Here is a 27,797-nt window from a genome sequence, read left to right as displayed (position 1 = left end):
TACACACAGACCTTGACTGAGAGGAGACACTGCCCTTAGGAACATAGCTCCATGGATCCTTGGAGGCACCTCGCTCATCATTCTCATTTCCCCAGTGAGGAGTTTCTTCAAACCCATTGATAAGTGAGCCGTGGAGTGGCCGAGTGCCTTAGAATCAGACTGGGCAGATCAGGGACTGCACTGCAGGATTATGTCACCACACACCTAGGTACTAGTCGAAATTTTAAATCTCAGTCCCCTTGGAATTATGGCTTCCTGAATGTAGAGACCACATTTTAACATTTCATTTGTTTCTGCAGCCTCTGTGGTCTGCCCTGGGCCCAGAACATCATGAAGGAGCTGACGCTGTGCTGCTTTCATTGGGTTCTTAAAACCCAGGGGCAGGTGGCCTCCGTACAGCATAGATTATCGACAATGGGAGCACACTGTGGTTTCTGGGGAACTTTAACAAAAAATATCCATGCCTGGGCCCCCAACCCAGACCGAGTGCAATCAGAATGCCAGAGGATTCTAATGTGCAAGTTGGGCTAAGAACTGCTCACCTAACTTCTCACAGACCCAAAGCACAGCCACCCTGCCTCGGGCTGGAGCCCAAAGTCACAATGATCTTCGAATTCATTGTTCTTGGGAGATGAGTTCCAATGAAATATCCCTGCCAAGGCTTTCCCATGGCAGTCCCAAGGTATTCAAAATCAAGAGTGGTATCCTTTCTTCCTGTTAATGTTCACATACTGCCATCTAGTGGTTTCTTTGGCTTTTTCCAGAGGTCTGTCCCAATTGTGCCTCAGCGGTAGCCCAGAGATGTCACGGGGTGCCAGAATCCCAAGACGTTTTCTTATTTGGACCAACTTAACTTGCAAAATGTCCCATGATTTCTTCTCCCAGCGCGTCTATAAGTCCTTGACTTGATTTGGATAGAGAGTCCAGGCCCAAACTGAGAAGCGGGATGAAGGCTTTGCAGGTTCAAGAATCTCCAGGGAGCCTGGGTCAGCAGGGTGGCAGCCATATGCCCATGGAAACAGCATTTCACTTCCTGGTGCTTCAGTTTGCTCATTTGAAAGACATAACGAATAACCTGCCCCAGCCATGTCCAGGAAATTTTTACAATTAAGGAGTAAGTTATTAATGTGCAAGTGGGCTGCAAACATCCATAATCATTAAAATAAATGTGCATACATACATATGTACACACACAGATATAGAGGTATTCATTGTTATGCAGGTTCTGACACCTGTCATACATGGAATAATCAATAATAAGTCATTGATTAAATATCTGGGAGCTAATCCTATAATCTTGAAGATAACAATATTACCTTTCAAATGGGTGGCTGTGCCTTTTTTAACTTGATGGATACAATTCACATCCCACTGGATTCTAGTGGAGGCACACTAGCTGGACTGAATGTTCACCTAAGCCGAGAACCCCTGAGATGAGGTCATCAGAGGCTCCCTGGGGCGTGCTAACCAGGAAATCTGCCCATGACAGTTCTAATCAGGAAAATCCAAGGTGAAATCTCCATCCCAGGGAGACCACATGTGAAAGCAACTCAGAAGTAGGAAAGAGAAGTCTCGCAGGAGCTATCTAACCAGGGAAGTTCTGTGTGCAGCTTCTACCTGGGACGCGCAGGGCTGATTAATAAGCGGCACCTTCGAAGAGTCCTGCAACTTTGAGATCCACATAGACGGAAACTTATTCGTTGTACAATTATTTTAAAAATAAATTTTATGGAGGAAAAATCAGGCAAGCTAGTGGTTGACTTAATTTCCTATCTTTCCCTGGTTACACTGGATTCAAAGAGCTAAGCATTGGACTAAGAAAAGTTTATAAAGGGAGGACTTGGAAAATGATTTTTTTAATGTTTTGGTTGGAACAGCAGGTCTCCAATTCTGGCGTTTGTACAAATCACCTGGGTGCTAGTTAAAATGGGCCCTAGAGCAGAGATTCGATTCCAGACCTCTAGGCCGGGCCAAGACACCCCATTTTAATGGCCACTGTCCAGGTGCTCCGTAGACAGCACCTTGAGAAATCCAGGTCAAGAAGCTCCTTTTCTCCCAGACTTCAGATGTTAGAGTGATACTGATCTTTATTCACTGGGGTGGGGCATGAAGTACTATGACAGGTTCAAGTTCAAAATGGGAGCAAATTGCCCTGAACATATGAACAGGAAGTCCAGTTCAGCAAAGCAGAATAGCCAACAGTTGTGGCATTAAACAGTTGGTGGAGGTCAGTATCAAAAGATGTCCGGCGTAAGGTCACAAGACATAGCTGAGCACTGGGTATGTGACATGCAATTTCTCTGATTCTAACTAAGGGAGAAAGGTTGCTATTATCTCCATTTTACCATGAAGGTACACAGTCCACCCCTTGCTGTGTCTGCCATACCATCACCAGGGAATGCTGCAGCAGTCCAGGGACATCAAGGCCTTCACGAGTGCTCTTCCCCAGACTGACTATTCCCTTTCTATCCCTGCCTCCACGTGTCTCCCCTATAAGAGAGACTCAGATCTAAAGACAACTCAACCATCTTTTTTCTTGCAAGACACCAAATAAGAACTAATCATTGCCGACATTTTTGAGCATTTATTTAACAACTAATCATGGGCTGGGCATGATGCAAAGGTATCTCATATAATACAATGATTACACAAGCTAGGAATCATTGTCTAGAACAGAAGTCCACACGGGGCCAACCAGGCAGTCATTGGTTTTTATAAAGAAAGCTTTATTAGAATACAGCCACAGCCACTTGTTTACCTATTGCCTTTGACCGTGGCAGACTTGAGTAGCTGCAGAAACTGTATAGCCCACAAAGCTGCATACTTCCTACCTGGATCTTTGCAGAAACTTGCCAACCTGGTCTAGAAGGATGAGTAACATGCCTAAGATAGTATAGCAGGCATTTTGAATTCTTCTTAAAGAAATAATTAGAAGCCAGGCTCTCTGACTCCTGAGCAAATACACAATCGTGTTTCTACTCTTTCTACCCTTGGCATCTTGTTTGTTATCTCATTTGAAGCATTTATCATTATTTCAATCATAACACAGGCCGTTCACTTATTCAAAAATTTGTATTGAGCTCCTACAAATATGATAGGGTTCATGGCCTCCAACATCTAACTTTACAGATAATTAACCCCTATCAGTAAAACAACTTTTGAACACACAACCATAATATAGGTATATTATTTAATCATGAAGTTTATATGTATACTACTGTACCAATACCTCAGGCACATTACAAAGCATACAAAACACAAAGATGAGAGTTCCATTCTATTCTTTCCTATCCAACTTTGGAAATCATTGGAATAGGAGTTTTGAGGAATGCTATGAAAGGTGCTAAGGAGAAAAATGAACATAGTTTAGAAAGAAAAGAGGAACTAAATGTTGGAAAGGGACATCAGAGGAAGGGAATTTGGCCTGAGTCTTGAAAAATGAGCAGGAGATCATCAGACAAGAAAGGGGAGGGGGCATTCCACACAAGAAAGATAGCTTATCCAAAGACACAGAGGTGAGAGGGTGTGCTGTGTTCAGACGAAAGGGTAAAAGAGGACAATGAGGCAGTTCAACATGATTGAAACCAGGTTCTGAAGGGCCTCGTGTGTCAGGTTCACTCTGAAGTTTATCTTGGAAGCAAAGATGAGCTATTTAAGCACAGAGTTGGTATTACTGAGTTTAAGTTAGAAAGATCTCTCTGGAAGCCGGGTGAAAGGAAGAGTAAAGGGGGAGACTGGAGGCAAGAAGGTTAGTCCGTAGCATTCAATGAACACTTATTTGTTCTAGTTATATACCATACACAGGTCTCCCAGTTAAAAGTTGAGAACTTGTCCAAAGCAAAGGTGGCCATATTCACCCTTCTATCTTTCCCCTCTGCACCCAACATTGAGCAGATACATACAAGCTAATGACTATTGGTTGAATTATACTGAATTGACACTTTCTCCCATTGTAAGAATGACATTTCCCAGGGTATCATGCTGTTGCCTCTGGAAAACCATCATGGCCCCGGGGTCTATACATGAGATGGGCAGATAAAAGGACTTGAGGAGACTTGACTTGATACCAAAGGATCACGGGCCTCACGGAAGACCAGCACCTGGGCTGACTCGGCACTCGGCAAAACTGCTGAGGGCGCATGTCAGACCAGCCTGGTGGCTGAGTCCACATCTCCGGGCCGAGCTGGATGAATCAGTGGGTGCCCCAGGCAGTGTTGGGAGTCTGGGTGCTGATGACTGACTGGTGGTAAGGTAACTGATCAGGCACATGTGTAAAGCTGCTATGGAGCACCTCCTGCCAGGGAAGTCGGGAGGAAGCCCGGCAGCTCTGGGTTGTCAGAAACAGGAATTCAAGAAGTGGCTCTTCACCCTCCACCTCTCTCTACCTGAGTATTGAAGAGACAAGGGTTTGCCAAGGGCCACAGAAAATGAATTGCTCTAGGAGGAGAAATCACACTTACGCCACGCATGCGGCTTGACCTAAAGGTCCCATTTAGGGGCATTCGGAAACCTCAGAATTGAAAGAGCAAAAAATAATATAACCACAGAGACATAACTCTGGATAATCCACCTTCTGAGCCTCAAAGAAAGCTACCTGGTAGTATAATGAAAATGACACTGAGCTTTGTAGGGGAAATCCTTCACATACTAGGTATCAGGAAGATGATTTCAAATACTCACAGTTTAATATAAGCTATCATAATAACAGGTCAAAGAGGAAAACCATATGCTGATCCCTATGAACACTGGAGAGGTGTTTGAAAAGTTCAAAATCCATTCTTGATTAATTGTTAACACAACATTCTTTTTTCAATGTATTGGGGTGACACTGGTTCTCAAAACCATACAGGTTCCAAGTGTACAATTCAATAAAGCATTATCTGCACCCTGCATCATGCGCCCATCACCCCAAGCAAAGTCTCTTTCCATTCCCATTTCGCCTCCTTTGCCCACCTCCACCTACCCCCCAACTCCCCTTTCCCTCCGGCTATCGCCACACAGAAGGCTGCTCATACAACATTAGAAAATATCTATCTCAACCAAAAATCCAGCATGCTTATCAGTGAACTAGTACAAGAAGCTTTTCCACTGAAGTTAGAAGACAAGGAAGTTCTTTGTCACCACTGATATTTAAATTTATTTAGAAAATACTAGCCAACACGATAGGTAAAATAAAGAAGTAATAAGTATAAAACTTGGGAAAGAGGTGATAGAGTTATGAGTACTTGCAGATAATATTATGATTTGCTTAGGAAATCCAAGAAAAACAATTGACAAATATTTAGAAATGAGAGAAATTCATTAAGGTAGATGGGTACCAAATCAATATATATACAAACAGTAGTACATTGGAAAATACAAGGAAAAAATCATTTACAGTAGACATAAAAAGATAAAAGACCTACGAATAAATATGATCTAGATAAAGAAAATGGGTCTATAACATCTATATACAGAAAACTTTAAAATGCTACTCCGACCAAAAAGGCAAACAAACGGAAGGCATGCTTTGTTCTTTGATAAGAACACTGAGTATCATAAAAACATCAGTCACCTTAAATCAATCAATATAGTTAGCACACTTCCAATAAAAAAAAAAAACAATCGGATTCTTTTTTAACCAAGCAAGCATAGACAAGCATACTCTAAAATTTTACATAAGAAATAAACAAGTAAGAGTAATAAAAAGAAAATGTTAGGGCTGGTGGGGAGGAAGTGAAAAGAGAAGAGTAATCAGTATAAACCTGTCCCACCAGATATTTAATGTTTGAAAGCTATTAAACATTAAAATAGTTTGAGTTCCGGCCAGGTGGCTCAGTTGGTTTGGAGCATCATCCCATACACCAAAAGGTTGCTGGTTCGATTTCCAGTCAGGGCACATAACTGGTTGCAGGTTCAATCCCCAACCCCAGTATTAAATGTGCCAGAGGCAACCAATCAGTGTGTCTCTCCCACATGGATGTTTCTCTCTCTTTCTCTCTCTCTCTCTCTCTCTCTCTCTCTCTCTCTCTCTCTCTCTCTCTCTCTCAAACTCAATCTCTCCCTCTCCTTTTTCCTCCTCCTCTCCCTTTCTCCCTTCTTCCCTCCCTTCCACTCTCTCTAAAAAATCAATTGGGAAAAAATCCTCAGGTGATTTTTTTAAAAAATAGTTTGATAGGCTCAAGAACAGGTAGATCAATGGAATGGAGTAGAAAGTTCAGTAATAGGTAGAAATGTACGTTATAATACATGTAGGAACAGGTAGCATTTTAAATCAATAAGTAGGAAGAAAATTATTCAATAAATAACATTTTGTCAACTGGGTAGTCATCTGGAAAGAAAAATAAAGTTGATTCCATACTTCACATCGTACATGAAGATAAATTCTAGATATATCAAAGATTTAAACATGAAAGAATAAAACTAAACAATAGAATTGTTCTTTATGTTTTAAAGTGGAGGATAGGGTGATTCTAAGTATGATAGAAAATACAATTTTAAAAAAACCCTGATGAATGAGTTTACACAAAAATGGTTATATCTGGGTGTTGTTGTTTTTTTACATCAAAAGAAAAATAATGTGGGGAAGCTGGGTGGAAATCATGTCACAAATAACTGACTAATTTCCTTTCATTTATAAAGAGCTCCTAGAAATTAATCAGAAAGAAGATGAATACACAGGTCTTGGAAAGGAATGTGAATGCCTCATATATAGTAGTGAAGATGTCTCAATATCACTCATAATATGCAATGCAAATTAAAACCACAATGAGATATCCCTTATCACCTATCATTTCGGCAAAGATCAAAACGTTTGGCAGCATAACCTGTGGGCCAGCATGTGGGAGAAGCAGCGTCACATACGTGGCTGGTGGGGCCGTGGACTGCCAAGACACCTATGGAGAACAATATGGCACTATCCACCGAAACCTGAAACACATCGGCCCTTTGATCCGGCCGCTCCACTTCTAAGAATTTATTCTACTTGTCTGAAATGAGATGTGTTCACTGCAACATTGTTTGTGCTAGCAAAATTTGGAAACAATACTGATCAAATAGAGATTAAATTCTAGTATATCCACATACTGTTATTTTTAGTTACAGCAGTCCCATCTGTATTCATATCAAATAATTTATATGGTATATTTTGGGTAAAAAGCAAGGTTTAAAAAGTAATAAGAAAAAGTATCATATATATATATATATATATATATATATATATATATATATATATAATGTAATAGTACATGCATTAATTACCTCTAGAAAAAAAAACAATACACAAAAATAACCAGTAATACGAATGCTTCTGTAAGAAACTATCAGGGTGGCTAGGAAACGAGGGTTTTGTAGCATACACACCATCTATAAAAAATAATGCCAATGTAGTTTTTAAGGATATGTACCACCTCTCCCTGTTGATGTTCTAATTTGTGAAACCGGGAATGGTCTGTCTAGGCACAGATTCAAAAGATCTGGAGACCAAAAGGGGTCTTACATCACCTAGTCCAGCCTCCACTGTAACTCTTGAATCCTCCCTACAGTCATGTCACTAAAACATATGGACCAGCAGCAACAGCATCGCCTGGGAGCTTGTCAGAGACGCAGAACCTTAGGCCCCACCCCAGACCTAATGAATCAAAAACTGCGTGAACAAGAACCCCAGGTGATTTCTGTGCACACTCAGGCCTGAGAAAGGCTTCCCTGCTACGCTCCTGAAACATCACCAGGAAATGGGAAGGGAGGGGGAGACCGCCTCCTTCTGAATTTACCTATTCACCTTTAATAATTACCATATACTGAGCGCCCGTAATGTGCCAGAAGGTCACATTAGTAATTAATCTTCATTAATTCTCACAATTATTCTATGAGCCACCTCGTCTCCCCAGGTGAGGAACAGGTACTAACAGCAGTTGTGAGGGACGATTCCAGGCAGATTACTTAAATTTCATCCCATATTCTTACAGAGTGAGAATATTACTCCCTTTGCAAATATTTTCAACATTTTAATTATTCAAAAGGAAACTCATAGTTTGGTGCTACTGTATCTTTCATGGCTCTTTTCATTTTTTATAATCCCCCCTCCTCCTTTCCCCTTAACAACTCAGACTCTCTTTTATCAACTCTGTTATGAAGTAATTATATGAGCCTAAGCTCTCTGCCTGACACTTCCACTCCCTGGTTATAATTTTACCTCTTGGTCCATGTACAAAAAAGAACTGAGAAGGGAACCTGTCCAATGAAATGTTAAAACATTTCCCACTAGGACAATAAATGGGCAGTGATGATGCAGAAAAAACAAGGCAGATCAATAAAAAGCAATCAATAGCTCAAAAACAGATTCAAGTTTGTTTTAGACCTGATCTTTAATCAATAGGCTTTCAAATCAGAAGTGAAAAAATTTTAATAAATGTCATTAACTGGATAATAAATTGGGAAAATGTACACAAACAAGTATTGGATAGATTAAAGGTTTAACTGTGACTAAAACATATTGATAAATGTATTAACTTAGAGAGGGAAGGACATGCCTAAACACAGCACTCAAAGCACAACCTGAAGGATAAAACTGACTGAAAATTTTTAAATTTCTATTCAATCTAACTTAGAGGGATGACTAAGAGCAGAATGGTAGACAGAATCAATGGCAGCTGGGTGGAATTCCACTCTATTAAAAACTATCACAAGGTTAAAAGACAACTGATGTCTGGGATAAATTATCTTCAATATACATGACATCATAACTATCCATAAAATACAGATCTTACAAATCAATAGGAATCTGCATTTTAAAATGAGCAGAGAAGAGCAAACAAGTCCAAAATATAAAATACAAATATCAAAAAAACCACACACAAAAGTTTATCAGTACTAATTAAATAAATAAATAAATGCAATGTAAAACGCCATGCTTATCAACTGTAAAATTAGAAAGTATTAAAAGAGCATTAAACTTGGAGATGTGAGACTATAAAGAAATGAGCATGATTATATACTGATGGCAGAAGTTTAAATTAGTATGGCTTTTCCCAATTGCAATTTGGCTATTTATATAGTAAAAATTAAAAATATTTGCCCTAGCTGGTTTTTCTCAGTAGTTAGAGCATCAGATTGAGGGTCCCAGGTTCAATTCCCATCAAGGGCAGACACCTGTGTTGCAGGCTTGATCCCTGGCCCTGGTCAGGGCACATATAGGAGGCAACCAATCGATGTGTCTCTCTCATATCGATGTTTCTCTCTCACAGAGATGGCTCTCTGTCTCTCCACCTTCCTTCCACTCTAAAAATTGATGGAACAATATCCTTGGGTGAGGATAAGTAAATAAATATATTTGCCCTCAGAAATCTATTTCCCGAAATTTAACCATAGAAATAAAAGTAGGGAGGGAGAGAAAGAGAAAGGAAAATAAATGAAATAAGGAAAGAAAAAAGTAAGGGAGGGAAGGAGGAAGACAAAGGGGTACATCTAAATGTCCAACAAAAGGGAATTAGTTGAAAAAATTATGCTATGTCTGTCTAATAGAATATAATAGAATCACTTGAAAGATATTATAGTATATTTATTAACTATAAAAATAGTAATATCTTACGGAGTGGAAGGACAAAACATTTGAAAACATCACTTTCAAAGCAATTCCTAGATATGTGTCTGTGTGTGTGTGTGTGTGTGTGTGTATGTGATAACTTATAGTGGGAAGGGAAATTCATCATTTTATAGTGTTCTGTAGTGCCTGAATTTTTCCCATGTGCATTTATTACTATGTGTACATAAAGGCTCAATTGCTCATAGAAATATATATATATATATATATATATATATATATATATATATACAGATCCTAAAAAACCACCTTGGTCGGTTTTCTCAGTGGTTAGAGCATTGGATCATGTACCAAAGGGTCTTGGGTTTGATTCCCAGTCAAGGGCACATACCTGGGTTGTAGGTTCTATCCCTGGTCCTGGTTGGAGCGTGTGCAGGAGGCAACTAATCGTGATGTTTCTCTCACATTGATGTTTCTCTCTCTCTCTCTCTCTCTCTCTCTCTCTCTCTCTCTCTCTCTCTCTCTCCCTCCCTCCCTCCCTCCCTCCCTCCCTCCCTCCCTCTTTCCCTCCCTTCCACTCTCACTGAAAATCAATGGAAAAAAATATCCTCAGGTAAGGATTGACAAAAAAATTTAAAAACTAATAGTAATTACCACTGGCTGTTAACATTATATTTTTATCTTTTTGTTTATCTTTATTTCCCTATTTTTCTGTAGATAACATGCATTAATAATATAGCTAATATATTTTAACCATTTCAAAAATAACTGGTGACAGGGGGAAAATATGATACAGTGCATTTAAAAGGCAGAATACAAACTTTTATATAAATCTTGATTTTGTTTTGGTATACTTACATCCACAGAAAAAAAGACTAGAAGGAAATATGAATAACAACATAATCTGTCAGTGGGTTTATGGGAAATTTTAATTTGTTTTCTTTATACTCTCCCTGTTTACCACTGTTTTCCATATTTGAGATTCACTACTTTATAATCCGAAAAATATGTTTTGAAATAAAATGAAAAGTAGGAACTAACCCATCCCCATGTTAGAAGAAGTAGATTCAACAGGGTGGAGGAAAAACACAAGGATACAGGCCTCCTGGCATGAATAAGACAAAAGCTCACATTCGGAACATGTAGGAGGGAGGCCAAAGGAATTCCCTTGATGTGTACTCAGAGAGCTGTGGAATCTTGAAACTGGAGATTTCTAGGCATTAAATACTGCATTAAACACTCTAGTTAGACTCTGATCTTGCAGAGGCCTCTGTTGCTCCAGCTACATGGGAAATGCTGACCTGGTCCTTCACTGGTCAACATCCTTGGGGACAGGATGGAACCTTGGGGACGGGAAGGAAAGTAGATGTCAGGGTTGTGCACTAATGGAACCAGCCTGTTCCAGGAGGTGGCCAAGTACCCTGGATATGTATTGCAAACATTCACTTTCCTAATATATGCAAAGTGTTAAACATGGTGGACTCAGCCCCTGCCATCACCTTCTCTGGTTCCTCTGGCTCCCCTCTAAAGCACTTGTCTCTGCTCGGACATGGAACAGAGTTAAAGTTTTTCTGTAAGAACCTTTTTCCAGGACCTAGCACCCAAGGGTGATAGCGATCCGAGTGTAACCTACAGAGAACCACAGTGCCTATGGGAGCATCTGACACCGTGGTCATGTCCCTGATGCCATGGCCATGGGGGCAACCACTCAATTTCCCTTGAGTTCCAGCTCAGTTCCGATGGGATTGGGATACTCCCCTGGAACCAGCCTCACACATTACTCACTCATGTACAGGTAGGTGGAAGGGAGTTTGCCACCACAGTGTTTCCATGTGCTTTGGCATGCAAGGACATTCCATTAAACCCAAAGGGCAAAGCACTCCTTTAAGAAATGAGGCATCCAATTTTGAAGAGAGCCTATTGATGGGTGGGTGTGAAACAGTTAAATTGCAAAATCTCAAAAGAATTCCAAGTAGGCAATTTTCACTCCCAGCTTAGAGAGACATTTGCAAGTGAGAGATGGGAAGTACCCATTAAGGAAAGAGCTCCATTGTGATGGAAGGCATGTCATATAACCCTAAACCCAGAAGTTGCTTTTCCTCCAGTAAAATCAGAGATGTTAGTAATATCCCTCCAATCACCAAAGCACAAGAATTTGCATAGTCGGGGCAGGAGCAGGGTTAGTGCTCACCTCCTAAGTATAATTAGCTCACACTAATCCATATGGTGGCGAATATCGTTCACAGTGGTTATAAATCCTCAGTGTGCATCAGATATCACCTGGGATGAATCTAAAAATTACAGATAACCAAACCCCAACAATTTTCATTTAATTGGTGTAGGATCAGGGCTGGGTACTAGTACTTTTTAAATGATCCTCCAAGTGATTGCAATGAATGGCTGGGATGCAAACCACTGAGCTAGTGCAATAGAAATATGATGGGTGAAAACTGGACACAAATAGACTTTGAGCAACTTTGAGCAGAGAGGTTGAGACCCAAGATTGGACCCTACAATCTGCTCCCACTCAGTTGCCAGAGGAGTCTTTCTAAAAGGGGAATATCCCCCAAGTCCCTGTTTAGAACCCTTGAGATAGAAGCGTCCTTAGTCTCTCATGATCCAGCCTCTGCCTTCCTCTTCCTGCTTATTTTCTATGTTGCACTATTTCTTTTTCCCTAAAGTTTCATGTCTGTTTCCCTACTTCCCTCATATCACACTAGACTCACACACTTGTCTTTCAAGGCTCCGGTCAAAAGGCTCATAATTCCCATCACTCCAGTAGAATTGATCTCTCTTCTATGACTTATGTATAGACCTCTCAGTATCTGTTATTGTGATTTTCAGACTGTTACTGTGATTAGACATTTGCCTGTATCCCCAATGAACAGAGCCCCTTGAGGTTTAGGGTCTCATTCATCTAAATCAATGTGCATCCCAGAGACACCACACTCAGTCATGAGATCAGGCCGGCAGGGCCCAAGTCAAGAATACAAACAGAGTCCCCAATAGTAGATGTCTTAACTACTGAAAAGTTATAAGTCAAGCCAGCTTCCTGTTAAATAAAATATCCTCTGACCTTGAAAAATATACCCTCAACAATCTGGAAGGCCAAGTTCAAGTGTAGACTTCTAGGACTCCTCAGGGATCTGCACTAGAAGTAGGAGGCCCTTCCTCATGCACACTAGTGGCTGCCTCAGCCCACACGTCCAAACACCATCCATGCCCTCCACAAACAACCACTCTCTGACCACCATTCAGGCCTAGGAGTTCACTTAGTGATGCAGTAAGCTCAAGGGAGAATGGCCTGAGAGAGGGGAGACATAGGATCTAGAAGCAAGCTCTGGGTTGTTTAGGCATAAAATTCAGAGTTCAGAATATCCATGGGGAGCTGAAAGGAAGCCAGAGAGGGGCCCTCTAAAGCTTGGAACCCAGAGCAGGAGCCCTCCTTGCACAAATCCAAGGGCATTTCTGCTTAAGACTCATTTCAAGTATCATCACCTCCCTTAAAAAGCTTTCCCAGATTCCCCAAGCTAGACGTTGTCCCTCTTTACTCTCAACCTGTGCACTTAGCCCAGTGTATCACAATTACCTATACTTCGTCTGTCACTCTCACCACATGAGGAGCTTCTTGAGAATGTGGACTGTGCCTTATTCACCGCTGTGGACCCCAGACTTCTAGAGCATGGCATAGGGCAACACCCTAACCAACAACCAATGAGTGAATTCATGAAACAGATGATGAAAGGAGAAGATACTCACCAGGTCCAAATACTAACTCACTTTACCTCTCAGCCTAAGAGTTTTACTAAAGACCTTTAAAGGCAATGTAGCAATTAACATTGGCAATGAAAGTAAACTCTTGCCCACCTATATACAATTGATGATTTATTCCAAATACATTATTCATGGGGAAACTAAATTGCTTCATTTCATATTGGAATTTCAGTTCACAAATGATCCTTTTGCTATACTGATTATGTGACTTCTCTCCACTCTGATGACACTCTAAGGCAGTGGTTCTCAACCTTCCTAATGCCGCGACCCTTTAATACAGTTCCTCACATTGTGGTGACCCCCAATTTCATTGTTACAAATTGAACATAATTAAAGCATAGTGATTAATCACAAAAACAATATGTAATTATATATGTGTTTTCCAATGGTCTTAGGCGACCCCTGCGAAAGGGTCGTTCGACCCCTAAAAGGGTTGCGACCCACAGGTTGAGAACCGCTGCTCTAAGGACTTGTTGAGGAGAAGAACCTAAACTGTGAGCACAGGGGGTTATCTCTCAGCAAGCTGTGTGAACCACACCTCTCATCAACAGGACTTGGAATGAACTACTTCTGATAGTGAGAGGGGCCCTTTCTCCTACTCACATCCCTTATTCCAAAGGGCATTCCAAGTCCCTGTTGATAGAACCACCTAGGTCCTAGGAGAAAGCATTTCCCTCTAGTGGGGAATGCCTCCGCTGAATTTCCAGATGATGACAGAGCAATTTGTAGATGAGATTAGAGCAGCTCTAATACACAGAATGCCTTTTGACTCATGGAGCTGTGGCTGAGTCCTTGGTCTGTTGGATTTCTTTTTACACCCTCCGCTTCACGCAGAGATGTTCTGAAGTTGTGCAATGGGCAGATTGTAATCGCCTGCACCCAGGGAGCGGCAGAGAAGTGAGCGCAGTGAGTCAGAGACCACAACAAAGCCCTTCCTGGCATGTCAGGCTCACTTGGCAAACCCAGAGGATGTAAAATTGACAGCAAGGCAAGGAGCATCTCTGTTATTTGTCAACAAATGTCAGAGACCATTGCAGAGTCTTGGCAACCTGACCCGGGAGAGCCTCGGGGGAAAGACTGGGGGTGCAAATAAATAAGATGGTGGAAAACCCCATTTGCAGATGACCCACTATCAGACAGGTGTGTCAACAAGAACTTTTTTTGTCTGACCCCAATGACCCATGTTCAAGGAAACAGGAGGGTGCTCCTTGCAGTGTGACCCCCAAACGGATGTCCACTGACCTTTAAATAAGACTTAAATACCTGGCTCTATTCACTACCAGCTGTGTGACTTTGGACAAGTCATGTGACATCTGAACATCTGGTTCCATATGCTTATAAAATGGGAGTAATATCTGCCCTTCCCAACCCATGGGATGGTTGTAAATATCAAACAAGATAATGTAAGTAAAACAGTTTGTAGTTACAAAGTTCAGGACAAATAATATTTTTATCACATTATTTTTGGTACTAAAAGATGTTATCCAAAAATCAAATCCAGAGAGACTGGACAGAAGCTGATTTGATTGTTTTGGCCTCATAGAAAAAAAGGTATTTATAAAATAATACGGAGCATCAGATTGTCTGCTGCTTGCCATATATTCTATTTCCAACATGGAAAAGTTATAGAAAAAATATCACCTAGAGCCTCTCACAAGGGGCTTAGCACCGCATCTGCACAGCGTCACTCCTTGTAACTACTCATTTAATGGGCACCTATTGTAGAGCAAGCCCTGTGCTGGTCACTGGGCATACAAATACAACCAAGATGATCATGTTTCCTGCTCATGGTGGAATGGAGGAGAGAGACAAGTACACAATTCAGAACACTACATGTTTCAGGTACTTGTATACAACGCACAGAAAATAGGAAAAGGTGGGACTCGCCATTTCTAATTATGCAACCAGGAATGCTTCAGAGAAGAAACGATTCATTTTTTTTTAAGTATTCAATTTTTTTACTGATGAGAGAGAGAGAGAGAGAGAGAGAGAGAGAGAGAGAGAGAGAAACTCTGGAAATTGAGTTTCTAGCATATAGGACAATGCTCCAACTGACTGAGCCACCCAGCCAGTGTAAGAGGCAATTTTTGAACCAAGTCTTAAAAGAGAAACTGGCATTTACCAGGTCAATGGCAGCTGGGTGGAATTCCCAAGAGAGGAAATTGTGAGATCAAATGCTTGAAAATTCTGGGGACTTGAAAATTATCTGACTGTGAGCGGGAAGCAGAAGCGGGCAGTATTAGAGAAAGGTGAAGGACAGGCAAGGGTCACATCATAAAAGTCCCAATATGGAAGCTGACCTTTACCCTGTAGACAGTGGGGATTCAAGGAAATGTTTTAAACTTGAATAGGACATGGTCAGATTTTTCACTTTGGAAAGATCTCTTGTGTGTATTTGGAATATGGCGCAAAAGGAGAAAAACCTAGAAGCTGGAAAGCCGGGGGGGGGGGGGGGGATGCTTTTCCTCATTTTTTTATTCAGAAGAATCTCTCAAGTCAAAGTGGGATCTTGTTAAATGAAACAGATAAAAGCAGAGCTGCTTTGGTAGAAGTAGGAGTCCAGGACCAGGGGCAGTGCCTATTTGGCCTTCTCTCAGCCCCACAATGGTATCTGAGGCCCTTTTATAAAATCTTAAGGCTCAGAGGAAAATGCTCTGTGACGAGGTATTAAGAAGACAACAAGGGAAGTGCAGGTGAGAGATGACTAAAAGCAGAATGGTAGACAGAATCAAATCCTGGTGATGGACCAGCTGAAGAGGCACCCAGGAACAACTGCTGGGTCTGACTGGGACAGCTGCTCGCTTAAGAGGTTTACTATTACCTGACATTAATAAAAATTATAATAATGTGTAGCATATCACAGTGTCTAATAAATGTTGCCCCACTTACTGGTAATCCTCACAAAGGCCTATGAAGTGGGCAGTAGTATGCTTATTATGCCCATTTGCCAGATGAAAATTTGAGGCTCCAGGAAGTGAAGTGAATGGAACCCAGGGCTTCTGAGTACAACACTGGTCATCTTTCCATCTTGCCTCCACATTGGATCACGAATGATATCACAAATCTGACAGTTCTTTCTCTTGACTATATTGTCTGAGGATTAAAAAAAGCTCCTTACTGTGGGATAAAAGGCTCATTACCAGGTTAATTTCGATGTCATAGGAAAGGACCTTCACAGTGCTGGGCATATGGTGAATACTCAGTGAACTTAACTTTCCCTCTCATTGCTTTCTCACACCAAGAAAATCCTCTTGATAATGCTACAAAATGATCACTTGTCGTTGTTCTTGGTTCTCAGGCCAAAGATATTTGACTTCCTTTTGCTGAGTTTTTTGGATGCTTTAAAACTATCACTGGTTTCATCACATTGATTTAACCCTTGATAGAGAGAACTTCAACTTTAAATTTCAAAATCCAGGTGGTGCAAAATTAAAGAATAGGAAACCACTGGCTTAATGGGGACCATATTTATTATTGTCAAAACTAAGTCAATTCGTGGTGATCTGACAAACCTTCAGGTTCTCTATGAAATAATCCACTGGCCCCCATCACCTACCAAAACCTGCAAGGATGAAATGCAACAAATGCCAGTCATGGGAGCCTGCCAGAGTTTAGGGTCAACCCAAGCTGCCAATGCAAGGCTTTGATAGGAAAGAAACACAGAATCATCCTTTGTGATGTCAACATATAACACTAATTATCATAACAACAACTAACATTTAAAAATGTTCACATCCATAATCTCATTTAATTCCCAATTTACAGATTTGGAAATGGAGATGTTACAAATCTTGTAGAACAAGCCCCACAACACAGGCTACTTCCCTCCAATTAGGTCAGTTGGAAATTTTGTTTTTTGTCTGTTTGCTTTTTTCCTTCATTTGCAAAGTTTTTACATAAAAAATAAAAGTCTGACTTCTATAACAGAAAATTCAAGAAATGGTGCTGGCTGGATTCAAGGTAGCTTGATGAGACAATGATGGCCAAGAGCCTGACTTCTCCTATCTTCCCCCTCTTCCATCTGCATGGTCAACTTTGTGCTAAGGCCAGCCTCCATCATGGTTGCAAGATGTCTGTCTACAACACCCAAGGCTAAGTGTTTCTTCATCCACATCTACTGGAGATGAATTGGGGAGTCTGTTCACATATAGGGATTTTCCTCCTCTTAGGTGTGCTAAGTTGAGTAGGCTAAAACTTACTTAAAAGATTTGCTTCCTAGCCCTGGCTGGTGTGGCTCAGTTGGTTGAGCATTGTCCAGTGAGCTGAAAGGTTGCCATTTTGATTCCGGTAAGGGCACATGCCCAGGTTACAGTCTCAATACCCCTTCAGGGTGCATGTGGGAGGCAGCCAATTGATTTTCTCTCATGTGCTCTCTTCCCCTTTCCTTTCTTCTCTCTCTAAAATAATTTTTTTTAAAAAAAATAATAAAATAATAAAAAAAGATTTGCTTCCTAAAGCACTTGGTTATCCTGAGTTCCTGAAACAAAAGGAGACCAGGAGACACGTATAAACATTAAAACTTGTTCAATAATTGTGCAAGAGACCTTGTCCCCTGAACCCTATGTATAACCAGAGCTAGGTAACATTGCTATCTGACCACAGACTGCACTAATAACTAAAGGGCTGACTACTGCCTGATACTGGGACCAAACGTTTTATATTCATTTAATGCTCACACAAAAAAACTCTATGAAGATGAGACCAATTACCATCCCCATTTCACAGATGAGGAAACTGCAGATCAGAGAAATTAAATGATTTGCCCAAGCTCACCTAGCATAGCAATTCAGCTCCATTCCAGAGTCCATGCTCTTAAACACTGTGCCATTTGTCTTAGGTGGGCAATGGCAAATGTTGCTTCTGTCTGGCTCTCTTGGAGACTCAAGCCATTTACAGATAGGTGCTTGAAAATCAAAACCCTTCTCTCATCATAATGCACCCCTTACAAAAAATCCAAAGAGCCTCTAGAATCTGCTTTTAGACTCTTCCACTGTTTTAATGCTTTCAAGAAAGTAGCAGGATTCTGGGGTCCCACCACAGACCAGTGTTCAAATTCTGACTTCGCTGCTTACCAGCTGTTAACAAGCCAATTAACTCATGTGAGCCTCATCTTCTTATCTATAAGATGTATTTACCTGCCCTCAGGATTGTCTAAGATAGCGGTTCTGAACCTGTGGGTCGTGACCCCTTTGGCGGTCGAACGACCCTTTCACAAGGGGTCGCCTAAGACCATCCTGTATATCAGGTATTTACATTACAATTCATAACAGTAGCAACATTACAGTTATGAAGTAGCAACGAAAATAATTTTATGGTTGGGTCACAACATGAGGAACTGTATTTAAAGGGCCAGAAGGTTGAGAACCACTGGTCTAAGATATAAACAGGCACATAGAAAAGTGCAGTAATTATAAGCTGTTTTTCCCTTCCCTCCCATTATGTCTTTCATCTTTCCACTTCCTTTGAATATGGTTGTACATGTTTAAGAATGGGAATCTCAGAACATGTTTGCAAGTTCTTTCTTAATATGTATTCTTTCCCCAGAACTCTGGATGACTCCATACACCAAATAGAATAGTTTATTTAAAAGTTTTCGCTCTTTCTTGCTGAAGTCTTAGAAATCTTTTTCATATCACTGGAATGATAGAGATTTTTTTCATTGAACCCCTTAGGCTTGTTTTTAAAATGAATTCACATGCTCTTTTGTGGGAAAGGAATACAGCCCATTTAGAGGGGGCCCTTTAGAGTGAGTGGCAAGGCCAGTGGCCAACTCGGGCCTTAATGAGTTAGCTTAAAAGTATGGAAGCTAATTAGTAAACCCAAGTTTCCAGGGCAAGGAGTTGAGATAAAGAGAGGTAGCCAGGAAAAAGTACATCATTGGGAAGTCATGCTGTTGATAGACCTTAATCACTTTCTCTTCTAGTTTCTGCCAAATTTTGGAGAGTAGAAAATAGTTTCATTTTGTTTTGCTATGTTACTCCTGAGCTAAGATGTGAGAAGAAACTGGGCAGCTAGTTCATCAGATCCATGAGCATTAGTGAGTAGGGAAACCCACAGGTGTCAATGACCTTGCAGCAGAGGAGAGAACCCCTCCAGCAGAACAACATGTTAGTGGATGGGGTCACTCCTAGAGTTGAAAGCATGGTCCGCTTGGTGGCAACTTCCCCATAGTGTGAGAAGAGTACCCAGGGCTTCCAAAAGAAGGATGAGCATCACAACCAGCCCGAAGGACATGGATGAGGAGGGCTGAGTTCACACATCTGTGTTCTAATCACTAAGTGCTATTTGTGGAGGAAGCTGGGCCCTGTGGTGGCCTTGATGCGGTGCCAACATAAAAATGAATATGCAACAAGGATAGAATTGGAAAGCAGTTTAGAAACTCTTAGTATGAGAGTTTTCTCCTGGAGAATTTATTAAGTGGGAAATGTGCATTTAGAAATCTTAATACGAGAGAATAGGCTAGTTAAAGTCTGCCCTTTTTGGAAGAGAGAATTCTAATTCAGTTACTGAGTTGAACCAAATGAAATTGTGATTCATAAGTAAAAATGATTCAAAATTGGCAATTTCCTGTGGTTCAAACTAATATCACTTAGGGGTTTTATAAAGGGGAAATTGGTGGACACTGATCGTTTTGAGCACTATTCCACTGCAATATGTCAGGAGCCTTGATAACATCCTCAGTTACATATAAATATGTATGTATGTATATGTATTCTATATATGTCATCTTATTTCATTTAATGGTTATCACTCTGTAAGATCAGTACTAGCATCTTCATTTTCAGAAGAGAAGGTGAATAAATTGTTCAAGGTCATGCAGAGTTGGGGTTCAGACAAACTCTGGCGATATGTTGCCAAAAACCAATGGTCAATTCTCAGTAGCACTGGACACAGCAAATCACTCCCTCCTATTTGAAAGAGCTTCACACTTCAGTCTCTCTTGGCCATCCTATCTCACTAGCTACACATTTGCTGGAATCTCATCTTCGCAAACTGTGAACATACAGGGCTTTGGCCTCAGATGAGAGAGCTCATCATTGAAGTTTCTATCTCTCACTCCCTCTTCCTTCCTCTCTGAAATCAATAAAAATATATTTTTGAAAGAAAATTGTAATTCCAGTCTTCCCTCCATATAGGCCAAAACAACCAGAGAAGAGGCATTTTTTGACTCCCCTATTTCTCCCATCATTCAATCTAATCCACCAGATCCTGATGTTTCCATCTTTGGGTTATATGCCAAATTGGATCCCACTGTATTCGGATCCAAGCCAGCATTATCTCTCACTGGACTCTTGCAAAAGCCTCCTAACTGGTCTCCTTATTTCCACTTTCATTGTTCTATAGCCTGATCTCTGCATAGCAGCCAAAGTGATATGTGTAAAACCTAAATTAGGTCATGTGATTCTTCCCTCAAGACCCTTCAGTGGCTTCCTATCACACTCAGAGAAGCATCTTCCACAATCCTCCCCATGGCCTGCAAAGCCCAATATAATAGGACCCCTCACTGCTTTTCTAATCCCTTCTGTGATGGATGAAAGCTGGCCACTTTGCTACTCCTCACACTGAGAGGTGGAATCTATTTTCCCTGCCTTGAATCTGAGTACATTATGACAAAGAATATGATGGAGGTGACACTATACCAGTTCCAGGCTGAGTAGCTTTGACTGGCAGTATAGTGTCTGGGAGTACTAAGCCCCATGTAAGAAGCCTAATGCCCTCAGGCCACCATGCTGTTAGAAACCCAGACAATATGGTAGCAATATGGCCATGGGTAGACCCTCTAGTCAATAACCATAACTGAGTCCCCAGTTAACATTATCAAGCATAGTCATATAAGAAAGTCATCTTGTACTCCCAGTCCAGTAAGTCTTCAGATATCTCCATCCCCAAATATTTGAGTATAGCCACATGACAGGCCCCAAGGAAAGACCAGCCAGCCAATCCCAGTCAATCTACTTCATTACATTTTGTTACACAGCCACAGCTAACTGCAACATCATTTCCTGCCATGCTCTCCCTTGTTCCCTCTACTCCAGTCACACAGACCTACTACTGTTCTCTAATATATGAGACACATTACTACCTCCAGGTCTTCATACCTACTTTCCCTATTCATGGCATGCTCTTCCTCCAGATAGCCACATGGATTCTTCCAGGGCTGTGCTTAAACATCAAAAAGCGCTGCCCTAATGAATTATCTAAAATCACCTCATCACTCTGTCTCTTATCAAACTTTATTTTTCTTCTAAACATGTATCATCACCTAACATATCTCAGACTCATTTATTATTCATTTCCTGCTAACAAATGAAAATTTTGCAAAGAAAAGAGATGATATTGTCATCTTCATTTGCAGCTCTTTCTCTATTGCTTGGAACAAATCCTAGTATGCCATAGGTATTTAATATACACTGGATGGATGGATGGATGGATGGATGGATGGATGGATGGATGAATGAGATCCATAGCCCAAGCATTTTTATTTGCAGCATGAAAAGAAAAAAAATAGAAGGAAAACATGTAGTGGGGGTAGGGGAGGACTCTAAAATTATAGCAATAATATTGGTTTTATTATTTGCACTGCATTAAACAAAAGTGGATGGCAGAGACCATGATATAAACAAAAATAGGCAAGCTACAAGCACCAGCTTAGCAGTCCTATACATCACCAGGGTTGGTTTCACCCTTCCAGAAACTGTCCTAGAAGATTTGAACTTAAGTGCATCCTACTCTCTGCTCAATTAATACATTCCCGTTTGGATCCATTTCTCACATTACAAGCCCCTGCCTGCATCACTCAGCCAGGGTCAGCGTGAACCTTACCTAATTAACAGTGCATAATGAAAACAAATATTGTTTCATTTCCCCATGACATGATTAATTCCCATAGGCATTCAAGGTTGAGCCTGCTCTTGGTGAGTAACCAGAAAGCAAATCGCAAAATCGCCAACCATTTGAGCCGGAAAGTAATTGTGGGCTCCCCTTAACCACTTTGCAGATAAGGAGTTTGAGCAGTTAGGTGACTTGTCCTCTAATAATAGATGGCTCTGCATCGTAAATTGCTTGCAATTTGTAAGAGACAGATGATGCAAAGATGGCAACTAAAGACTTAGAAACATCCTCCCTGCCACCCCACTCAGTAACCAAGACCTAACCCATGACCTCTCCCATTGCCACTGCTGGGTTTCAGTGTCTCCAATTATATACCACAGAAATTTTAAGATTTAACAATGTCAGTTATTCTCCAATGGAACCACTACATTTTATTAAGTTCAACAGTTCCAGATCTCATCATTCCTTATGCCTCCCCACACTTCTTTTGATGACTCTCACAATTTCCAGGCTTCGTTCTGTAGCTCCCTCTTAGAGAATCCTAACACATATTAGCATATTGGAGGCTCTAAGAAGTCCCTATAGAACAGACATCTTTTAAAAGTTTTTATTAATCAACTGTTTATTTTTAATTAGCCCAATGTTTTCCAAGATTTTTTTTTAATTACAGAACAGTGTGTGTTCAAGTAATACTGAAACTAAATATTGACAGTGTTTAGAGACCACTTTTGTGACCTAAAAGGAAAACGGTACTTGACAGATAATGCAAAAAGAGTTATGCCAGACAGGAAGGAGGTTGGGGGACTGGGTAAAAAAGGTTTGGCTCAGTGGATAGAGCGTCGGCCTGCGGACTGAAGGGTTACGGTTCAATTCTGGCCAAGGGCACATACCTGGGTTGCTGGCTTAATCCTAGTAGGGGGTGTGCAGGAGGCAGCCAATCAATGATTCTCTCTCATCATTGATGTTTCTATCTCTCTCTACCTCTCCCTTCTTCTCTGAAATCAATAAAAATATTTTTTATTAATAAGTACAAATTGGCAGTTACAAAAAGGGCACAGTCGTGTAAAGCACAGCATAGGGAATATAGTTAATAATATTGTAATAACTATGTACAGTGTCAGGCGGGTTTAGACTTATCAGAAGGATCACTTCATAAATTACATAAACATCTAACCACTATGGCATACACCTGAAACTTAAATAATATTGAATGTTGACTATAATTGAAAAAATAAAAAAATAAAAATTAAAAAAATATGTATATATTTTTATATACAATATAGTATATAATGTGAGCCATGTAAAAAACAGATTCGAGAGAACTAAGATGGCAGCATAGATAAACACCGGGAAATTGCTGCTTCACACAATTGAAAAACATGTCAAAAACACAAAACGGACATCATCCAGAACTACAGGAAGGATGGCTGAGTGTAAACTCTACAACTAGAAGGAAAGAAAAGCACACTGAGAGCCAGAGGAGCTGCGGAAGTAAAGTGCAGAGGTAGGGGGTTCGCGCGCGCGCGGAAAAGGGCTGGCACCTGAGGACGCGGCTGTCTTTTTGAATCCGGAGGGAGTCACAAGCTCCGGACGGCTCTGAACTCCGGTTCCGGGAAGTCTCTGGGGACCCAGGACTCATACGGGGAGAAACTGGACTGTTTGGCAGCGGGCGAACTTGAGGGCGGCTTTCCCTCAGAGGTGCTTGCAGCCTTTACCAGGACACTGAGACTCGTGACTCCTTAGGGCAGGGCTGAGGCTCCGCCATAGCTGCTTGCTCCGCCCTTTGTGATTCCTTGAGCCCCCGCCCCACCCAGGCTGCGGCAGAGGCTTTTGCATATGAATGCCCCGGCCCTTTGTAACCTGTAAATACCTAACTGCAGCCTGGCCAGACAGACCCCGAACTTCCAAGAGAAGGCCCAAGGCCCCACAGCGGCTTGCATTGCTTCACAGCTGAGCCTCATCAGGGCCAAAAAAAGGAAGGGGAATCTGCAGTTCTCTTCGTAGTTCCTGCTGTGTAACCTCAGGCAGAGGCTAAGTTAGCACCTCCTTAGATCCAAGAGCCACTGTACCCAGTGGTCAGAGGGGGACCATCCAGATCCACAACTCCTCAGATCCATAAGGGACACACTCAGGGTGCAGTCTCAGTGAGCACCAAAGCCCCACTGAAGCAAGTCTTGCCCCAGAAGGGTGTCTCCAGCACAGAAGTTCTCCCACTGCAGACACAGCTGATTCTCACTGCCAATTGGCCTGGAGGTCAATTCCTCCCAGTGATCCTACAACAACCAAGGCATAGCTACCTCAGGTAACTGGGGAGGCTGAACCACTGGGCCCTACAGGACACCTAGCACACAAAGCCACTCTATCAACACAGGGAAGCAGCCAAAATGCGGAGACAAAGAAACAGGTCACAAATGGCAGAAATGGAGGAAAGCAAACGACTGGATATAGAGTTCAAGGCCACGTTTATAAGGTTTTTCAAGAATTTTATGGAAACCGCCGATAAATTTAATGAGTCCCTCAATAAGTATAGTGAGATCCTGGAGGACATGAAAAAGGACCAACTAGAAATTAAGCATACACTGACTGAAATAAAGAATAATTTACAGAGATCCAACAGCAGACAAGAGGATCCCAAGAATCAAGTCAAAGATTTGAAATACAAAGAAACAAAAAATACCCAACCGAAAAAGAAAAAAGAAAAGAGATTCCAAAAATATGAAGATAGTGTAAGGAGCCTCTGGGACAACTTCAAGCGTACCAACATCAGAATTATAGGGGTACCAGAAGACGAGAGAGGGCAAGATATTGAAAACCTATTTGAAGAAATAATGACAGAAAACTTCCCCTACCTGGTGAAAGAAATAGACTTACAACTCCAGGAAGCACAGAGAACCCCAAACAAAAGGAATCCAAAGAGGACCACACCAAGACACATCATAATTAAAATGCCAAGAGCAAAAGACAAAGAGAGAATCTTAAAAGCAGCAAGAGAAAGACAGTTACCTACAAGGGAGTACCCATACGACTGTCAGCTGATTTCTCAACAGAAACCATGCAGGCCAGAAGAGAGTGGCAAGAAATATTCAAAGTGATGAATAGCATGAACCTGCAACCAAGATTACTTTATCCAGCAAAGCTATCATTCAGAATAGAAGGTCAGAGAAAGAGCTTCACGGATAAGAAAAAGCTAAAGGAGTTCATCACCACCAAACCAGCATTATATGAAATGCTGAAAGGTATTCTTTAAGAAGAGGAAGAAGAAAAAGGAACTCTTACCATTTGCCACAGCATGGATGGAACTGGAGAGCGGATAAATACCACATGATCTCACTCATTTGTGGAATATAATGAACAACATAAACTGATGAACAAGGACTGATCCAGAGAAGGAGAGGCATTGATTGGACTGTCAGGCTTTGGAGGGAGGGGAGGGGAGGGGAGGGGTAAGGGGGAAAGATCAACCAAAGGACTTACATGCACGCATATAGGCCTAACCAATGGACACGGACAACGGGGGCGGGGGGGGGGGGGGTAGAGGGTAACGTGGGGACAAGGACACATATGTAATATCTTAATCAATAAAAAATATATTTTAAAAAAAAACAGATTCAAGGGTGTCTAGTAACCTGCACATAATAAGTGCTCAACAAATAATAGCTGACTAATCTATACTGAGTACATAAAGAAAGCAGATTCGTTCATGTACTTAGTAAGTGTATACTAAATGCCAACTATGTGCTAGCATACATGGACACAGCAGTGAATAAACAAAGTCCCTGGCTTCATGACACTTCCATTTAAATCAGGGGGGCAAAATCCCAGCCTGTCAGAGTCAGAGTTACCCTGCAGACCCTACAGCTCATCCCTCTCATTGTTTAGGTAGAGAAACTCAGATCCAGAGAAGAGAAAGAAATTCTCCTAAGGTCACCCAACAAGTTCATAGCAAAGCTGGGATTTAAACTAGGCTTTCTGACCATAAAGTCAATGCTTATCCACCCACACCGGATTGCCTAGGTTAAGGTGGCTCCAAAATGTTTGATATCATGATTTTAAAGGGAAATCATGTAAAATCACAGAAAAAAAATGCCATAACTCTGATCCCAGTTCAACATCTAAATGTATGAATTTAGCATCTGAATGATTAGGAATCTCAGGTCTTGGCCAATGTTTTTTATTTACTAGAGTAAATTAGTTACTATTAATTTAAGAAACCAAACTGAATTAACCAGAGCTCGGGGCTTACCAAGAATAGCAAAGAAGGAAAGAGCACTGCCATTTTGTGTTCTTTCCAAATAGGTGACCAGGAAATAGGAACTGGAAAGAGCATGGGTTTTGGGAATCAAACAGTTCTGAATCCCAGTTCTGCCTCCTATTAGTTGTACAACCATAGGAGACTCACACTCAATGAGGAAACTCACATTCAACTTCCCCACTTACAAAATCCTCATAAAACTTTATGAGGATTCTATGAAATGATATATGTAGAATGATATTATATATTATTCTATGAAATAATATATAACAAGGGCTAAAAAATAGTGTCCTTCCTCATGCCTCCCCACACTTCTTTTGATGACCAATTTCCCTCCTTTAAAACCTGTCAATGAACTAGAAAATGTTCAAATACTTAAGTTTGGTGAAACATAAAAATGTAATAACCTTTTAAAAATCTGAGAAAAATGCCCCTAAACTCATGGTGTGCACAACAGGCCTGGCATTTCGGTTCTTTCATTTGGTGGAGTTTTCATACTTTCAGCCTTTGGTCAGACTTGAATTCCAGGGGGACTTCCTCGCCTGATATTTTGGCACTTTCCCTAGTCACAGTTGGAAGCTAGAAGTATAGAAATGAGTGAAATGGGAAAATAATGAAAAACAAAAGTCAATCAAAATCTTTTTCACTTTTTCTTTTTCCTTTAGTGATTTTTTTTAAGCAGATGTGTATCACTTTTAGTCAAAGCTTAGTATCGAGTTTTAGCTCTGTGAATCTTTTTCCCATTCTCTCATTTAACGGGGTTCTACCTACCCCATGCGGGCCACATTTTTGAAACCTAAGAGCTCCTTTTCCAAGTAATATCTAACAAGACCAGTGATTCTTGAGACTAATTCTCTGGTTGTGTTCTTTAGAAAACATTATATGCACACAGGTCTCACTGGACCTGAGAGAAAGCAGCTTTTTGTTTGTTGTCAATGCCACATGCTTCCGTGTTGTTACCAACACAATCATGGCAGAGAGGCAGCCATCCGAATCCACATTGCAGTTAGCATCAAGATTTTGGAAGGGCCCTCAATCAAACTGTATATCTTCAGTTTAGTCCTTTCCAATTCAGCAGAGCAGACCAGCCTCCCCCATCACTCATTACTCCACCTCCATCCCATGCCTGAAAGAAATCACGTTTTCTTTTTGCCAGAATCAAAGACAGGCAGCGATGTCAATGCGGGAGCTGGACATGCACAGAATTCCCTGAAGGTGAAGTGACACAACAGGGATGCTCACTCCCTGTGGAATTCATCAGAGGTTGACATTAACAAGGGAATAATAATAAACCTAAAGTCAGGAAAAGTAGAAAGAATACTAACAGCAGCTGTGTCAGGCTCGGGATGAGGAGGAATACCCACTGATGACTGTGCTCTATCCCCCATGTACCTTGCGGAGTCTCCCTCCCATCCAGGT

The sequence above is a fragment of the Myotis myotis genome, unplaced genomic scaffold, assembly GCF_014108235.1.
Source record: "Myotis myotis isolate mMyoMyo1 unplaced genomic scaffold, mMyoMyo1.p scaffold_m19_p_12, whole genome shotgun sequence".
NCBI lineage: Eukaryota > Metazoa > Chordata > Mammalia > Chiroptera > Vespertilionidae > Myotis > Myotis myotis.
Note: the sequence above shows the minus strand (reverse complement) of the source record.